Genomic DNA, 7,100 nt, shown 5'->3' with positions numbered 1-7,100 from the left:
TGACCAATGCTCCCATTATATTTTCTCATGAGGATCTGCCAAAGCATCACATCTTTCACAATAATGCCTTATACATCATAGTGAGGACCAAGGGAATAACCGTCCCCCACGAGCTTGTCGATGGAGGCAGCAACCTCAACATTTGTCTAGAAGTGACGCCAAGGCTCTGAGCCTGAAGGAAGAAGAATACCTGCCAGACCATATCATAATTTCTGGTTCTGACAACCACGGGCAGACGACAAACGAGAAGATCTTCCTCAAAATTTTCATTAACTATGATGATGCATGAAATGCACATCATTGTAATATTATATTCATGCTTTTTATGTGATTTTAAGGTTTAGAACCCATGATTGAATGTATTTTGATATAAAGAAGTCTTGGTTCGAATTTCAATCAAATCAAAGTCAAATTGAGTGAGATATTTCAAATTTAGTGCTTGGACACAAATTTCAAGGTAATTCGGATCAAGATCCGACCCAAATAGATCATCTTGGGTCTTGGATCAGTTTATAAACATTACAATCCAACTTACCTGTGATCCAAAACCCAATTTATAAAATGTTTTCAGAAAACCCCCTTCAAAAGAGGCGCATAGCATTTCTTTTTATTTTAAACCTCTTTTTGAAATTGTAAAAACTTCAACTCAAAGTTTAAATATGCTTTTCTGAAAACCCTAGGACGTTTTTGCTTTGAGATTTGCACCCAGCTAGAGCTCCTCTTCCTCCTCCATGTCGTCCTCTACATGCCACCTCCATTAATGATTTTTCGTCTATGATTTCTTATCATTCACATTTTGCTTTTTATACCATCTTCTTCCTCATCATTGTGTGAATCATCTAACGTGTGTTTGCTGTATTTTTGCAGGGTTGCAGCTCAACGTGGGTGCTCTTCCCATCTGGTGTGCCGTCTACACCTCTCAGAAAGGTCGACTCCTTCCCCTTCTGACCCTCTTCTCCATTAGGCGCAGTCCCCTTTCCTTCCACCACTCGACACCCTTTGTTCGACACATCCTTGCAGCCATACATATTCATGTGAATGAGGATCACAGCGACAACGAGCTTGGCAGCGAAATCCATTGCTTAAATTTCTCTTTCTACCCCCACCTTCGTCGGATCACCCTTGAGGTAGGATCTTCTTCTCCCTCTTTCTTTTAGAAAATAGAGTCCATCCAAAGTCGAGTCTCTTTAATCTCAACCCTCTCTTATTTTTTGTTTCTTTTGACAGTAAAACCACTGTCGTTATTTGGATATTTTATGTGTTTGAATGTCGAGTATGGTCTTAGGTTAGGTGTCAGTCCCTTTCAATAGTCCTTTTTAGCCAAAGTTCAAAAATCAGCTATCTCTAATCTAGCCGGTTTTAACGTTTTGTCTATTTTCGCTCTCTGATTTTTCTTGGCATTCAGTAGGTTGAAAGTGTGTTTTTCATCCATCTAAGATTACATTTGAGTCTAATTATAGGGTTTAATAGTGGTTGTGTAGGGTGTCTCGTCCAATAGTGAAGATCGGCTAAGCCTAGCTTAGCCGATTGTGGTGTACGTCCAGCTGTGTTTGCTATGATAAAATATTTTTTTCATACAGTAGTTTAGTCTAGTTTAATGTTTTAGATTCATTAGAATCCCATTCAGTCATAGCTTAATTTAGTTTACCTAAAATTTTGTTTTGTCTTCGTGTTTTAGTTGATAGAATAATTTTTCTGCATAAATTAAAGAAGTCGATTTTTGTGTGTTAATGGCTATCGTCTTCTTCATAGGAGAAGGTAGACATGGCTGTAGCTTAGAGTTTAGGAAAGTTTTGTTTAGGGTCCAGGTTCATTGTATTGGGTTTTAGTAAGTTTACAATTTACATAAGTAATTTACATTTATAGATATTAGCTAAAATAGTCTTTAATGAGTTCTGTGTTACATCCCATTCGTACCTTGACATTTAGTTGTGTAGCTGTTAGTTTAGTTAGGTTAGTAAGAGCCTAGATTAGCTAATTAATTAATTTTGCATTTCAGTACAAAGGGCATAATGGTATTTTTGGTTAAGGGACGATTTTGGTAGGTTTGGAAGTTCATCTAAATTCGTGAAATCCAATTGAGGCAATTGTGACCCCCCTTCTAGTCCAGCCAATATAGAAGTATCTCTCCTTTCAAATTTTGGAAACAAATTTGATTTTCAATTCCCTTTCTAAAATCCATGCGCAAGGTTTTGGGAAAGATTTTCAAAAAGGGGCTATCTTCTTTTAATGAAAACTTGAAAATTTGTGGGTCCATTAAGCTTGACGGTTTTGCAATTACAATCCTTCCAAATGGGTTATTAAGGTGAGAATGTATGGGTGCTTCCATTTCCAAGCTTAGCATTTATAAGCCCTTTCTTAATTGCAAATCTTGACCTAGCATAAATATAGCACTAACAATTTTAGTAGGTGTTGTCTTAAATTTAGACTTTTAAAATCGTGATTAACAATTTAGGTAAGTATGGTGTGTCTTCATTAGTGTTAGCTTGAATTCCATTTATTTGCTTGACGTAGATAGACTCATTACTTTTTATTTCTTTCATTTTCGTTTGTAGTAAGTAGTCTCTGTTCATTAGGTGTCCATTTAATTTAGTCTAAAACTCATTAAACCTAGTGGGTCCACTTAGGTGGGGCGTGAACCTAGTCAAGGTCAAACATAACCCGTCCTCCTTAGTGCCTTGAGTCAACTAACCCTAGTTAGATACTAACTCTCTTAGATTCAAATTAATATTTAATTCTAATTCAAAAGTATCTAACATAGATATTGTAATTAGCTCTTGCATATTAGTTTACAATAATTTAAGTGTAGTGTTTCACTTAGATTAGATTTAGAATTAACTTGTTTAATTCATTTACATGTTTGCTTAGTTAATTCATTGGATTTCATTTTCTGTAGTTTAACAGAAGATTAGAAGTGTTTAGGACTGTTTTTACATATAATTCAATGTCATAGTGTATTTAGTGGATTCTTTCAATTGAATAGTGCATTGATTTAAAAATTAGATTTTTGCATCAACTTGCACTCGTCATTTTATGTGAAAATTTTCTGAGTTTTTCCAAAAATTTTATTCTATTCTCTTCATCTGTGTTTTCATTGTCATCAGACCAAAAATCAGCTCATTTCGAGTTGGTTTGGTCTGACTTTTAAGCGTTTTTCAAAAATAGTTTTTTCGTGTTTTTAAATTTCGGGACATACGATTTCCAGATTTTGCATGAATTTGAAACGCTTATATCTGGAGCTTCCGGATGAATTTTTCAAATCCGTAAAGTCTAACAGATTCTTGAATTTGTTAAGAATAGAAAAAAAGAAAAATCGTGAAAATCAGACTTCGTTTTTTCCTTCAAATTCACTGTTTGCAAAAAACTGTCAAAATCCACTTTTGCACTATTTGAGGGGAAAACAGTCATTTCATTAGTTGTGTGTTTTTTGGTAGTTCTCATTGTTTATCTGCATGTTAGTTAGTATAATTGCAGCAACTAACTTAGTTAGATTCAAAATAGTTAGTGGATGTATTGAGAAATAACATCTTATTTTATTTTATTTTATTTTTATAATTTAGTTCAGTAATTCCTCGTAGAATTAGGTTTAGTATAATTTTTAGAATTATTTATTATAATTGTGTACTAACTTTATATCTTCTTGTGTTTTAGGTTAATAAAGTTTACAACAGGTCAAAAGGTTGATTCAGAATGAAAATGCACATGCATATGTGGTGAATGGATGAAATGGCCCTTGGCGATCTGGAGAAGACTTTAGAAATTTGTTTCTAGTTAACTGTAATTTCTTGTTTGTAATTTCCTTAGAATTGTATTGTTTAACTTAGATTAAGAGTTTGATATTAATAAATTGAAATTCTTAGAAGTAATTTGAATATTTCCCGTTCCCTGAGGATTCAACCCGTGCTTGCCACATTCGTGGAAAGTCGGTTTTTATTATTTTTGGTTGACGATTTTCCAAACCTTTTACTGAAAAATATCTTTTAAAAAAAATACCATTGCAAAAAGTTCAACCAAATTTTGGCGCCGTTATCGAGGAACGGCGAGTATACTCTGTTATTTCTTCGATTTCAGTTTATTAATTTGTGCTTAGTTAGTTGTTTTTTATTTGTTTTAGTTAGTAGGATTAACATAGTTAGTAAATATAGGATTCACTTACTGTTTTCCTAGGATTCACTGAATTTCATACTTCAAGGAGCGATTAGACAGGTAGGTTTTAGAGACCATAGTTTGTGAATTCCTAAATATCTTCATTTTGGTAATTTAGATTAGATTTTGTTTTGTTATTCATATAGCATAGTTAGTTACTTCTAACATAGTAGCGTAGTATTGGTACTTATTCTTTGCTTTTGTGATTTTAATTGCAGTATTTAGATTATTTTAGTTTAGATAGATTTAAGCCATTCCATTCATCTGGTCTTAGCACCAGTGTATGCAGGGGCGAAGAGCTTTGGGTACTCCACTGCATGCTTTTGTTGACAACCCACTGATAATTTTACATTCTCCTCGAAGTTCGACAACAATAGGTGATATGGATCCTCCAGCTCCAGTTCCTCCCCGTGCTCTGAGGGAGTACTTCACTCCCACAGACTATGTCCAGGCATCCTGCATTCGGAGACCCGATGTAGGAGCACCTCATTACGAGATTAAGGCCAGTATCATTCAGATGCTCCCATCCTTCTACGGCCTTAGTCATGAGGATCCCTATAGGCACTTAGATGAGTTCCTCGAAATCTGTTCTACAGTGAAGATACAGAATTTCGATGACGATGCTTTGAGATTGACCCTGTTCTCGTTCTCATTGAAGGACAAGGCCAAGTATGGGCTAAAGTCCTTAGATTCCATAGAAATAGGGTCTTAGGATCAATTACAGCAGGAGTTCCTGAGAAAATACTTTCCCATAGGTAGGACGAACCAGTATAGGCAAGTCATCACTAGCTTTTCAGAGCTAGATGACGAGCAGTTTCATGAGACCTGGGAGAGGATGAAGGATCTCCTTAGGAAGTGTCCCCATCATTAGGTGCCTAGATGGCAACTGGTGTAGAGTTTCTATGATGGATTGTCTGACAGGAACCGCTAGATGATCCACTCTTCTTGCGGGGGGACATTCATGTTGAAGAGTGAAGATGAAGCATGACGATTGTTTGACACGTTAGCAGAGAATTCCCGCCATCATGCTTCTAGCTCTCAGTCTGATAGACCCACACCCAGCATTCCTAAGAAAGGTGGCGTTCTCGAGATTGGTCCATCTACTGCATTACAATGCAAAGTGGATATGATTGCACAAAAGCTGGATCAACTTCTCGCGGGCCCATCTCCCAATCATCAGGTGTGTACTCTCTGTGCCAGTCCGGCACATTCGATCACTGAGTACCCTTCGGCAGCTCAGTACCCTGAATTTGTGCAAGAGCAAGTTCAGGTCGCTCAGGGTTACGCCAGACCCCCGAACAACCCATATTCATCTATATATAACCCGGGGTGGTGTAACCATCCTAACTTTTCATGGAAGAATCCCCAGCCTTCTACTCAGCCTGCTCGACTGCCACCATTTACTCAGACATTTCAGAGGTTGAGTTTTCCTCAGACCACTCCTTTTTCTCCTTAGCTCTCATAAGAGTCTGCTCAGTAGACTTCTTTCGATGAGAGACTTCTCCAAGTGTTCCAAGAGGTGAAAACCTCTAATCAGAATGCCTTCAAGAAGTGTAGTCAGATCTTGCGTTCTCATACTCAGTCCATCGCAAAGTTAGAATCGCAGATGGGGCAGTTAGCAGAAGTAATAAGTCTGAGACCTGAGGGCAGTTTGTCGAGTCAGGCCGTGATGAATCTGAAGGGCAAGGAACCAATGACAGGAGGCTTGTACATCACAGAGTCACAACAATAGGCCAAAGTTGTTATGACCCTTAGGAACGGACGTGAGTATCACATCGAGAGAAGAGTGAGGACAGACAAGCCAGAATCGAGCATACCATCTTCCACGGCCCAGTCCTCCACCCTAGTTCAGGAGCAGGATAAGAGTGAGCCTTCTCACAAAGAGGAGGACCTCCAGATGTATATTCCAAAACCACCCTATCCCAAAGAGTTAGAATCTCCCGTGGGCAGAGGAAAGCAAAACACGAAGGTTCAGGACATGCTCAAGATTTTCAAGCATGTACAGATCAACCTGCCTTTGCTAGATGCCATCCAGCAGGTGCCAGCGTATGATAAATTCCTCAACAAACTCTGTACCCAGAAGAGGAAATCCAGAGGAAGAGTTCCTACCAAGGTCCATCTGACCGAGCAGGTGAGTTTAGTGTTTCAGCACCAGACTCCACCAAAGCTCAAAGACCCTAGAGCCCCAATCATCGCATGTACCATAGGAAACATTCGGATAGAACGCGCTTTGCTCGACCTGGGAGCAAGTGTGAACATTCTGCCTAGATACTTCTATGATTCATTTGGGCTAGGAGAAATGAGATCGACCTCAATTACACTCCAGCTAGCAGATCGTTCTGTTAAGGTACCGAGAGGTGTATTGGAAGATGTGCTAGTTAAAGTGGATGAGTTCTACTTTCCGGTCAATTTCATTATCCTTGACATGGAAGGAATTGATAGCCAGCACCAGACTTCGATCATTCTGAGCAGACCATTCTTGGCGACAGCCAATGCATGCATCAATTGCAGAACCGGAGCCATGGACTTGTCGTTTGGCAACTGAAAGGTCAGGCTGAACATTTTCAATGCCGTGATGGGACCGGACCAATGGGAGATATGGAGTGCTTCCAGGTTGATATAGCACATGATTTAGTAGAAACACAACCAGAGTTGTATATGACAGAGGATTCCCTTGATATGTACTATACAAGAGATGATAGTTGTAGAGTTAGTGTAGATGTGTCATTAGTTTTGTCATGATCTCATCCTTGGAGAGGGAGCATTGAGCCTCTCCCACCACTTGCCGAGATCCCAGCCAAATCTTCGATAGAGTCTCCACCACAACTTGAGCTGAAACCCTTACCGGATTCACTCAAGTACGCATACCTCAGAGTTGGTGAGACTTTGCATGTGATCATCTCATCACTGCTCACAGAGGAGCAGGAACAGAGACTGATAGACATTTTACGAGA

The sequence above is a fragment of the Nuphar pumila genome, chromosome 9, assembly GCF_984573655.1.
Source record: "Nuphar pumila chromosome 9, dmNupPumi1.hap1.1, whole genome shotgun sequence".
In the NCBI taxonomy this organism is placed as follows: domain Eukaryota; kingdom Viridiplantae; phylum Streptophyta; class Magnoliopsida; order Nymphaeales; family Nymphaeaceae; genus Nuphar; species Nuphar pumila.
The sequence above is the reverse complement of the archived record's forward strand: the minus strand, read 5'-3'. Positions refer to the sequence as shown.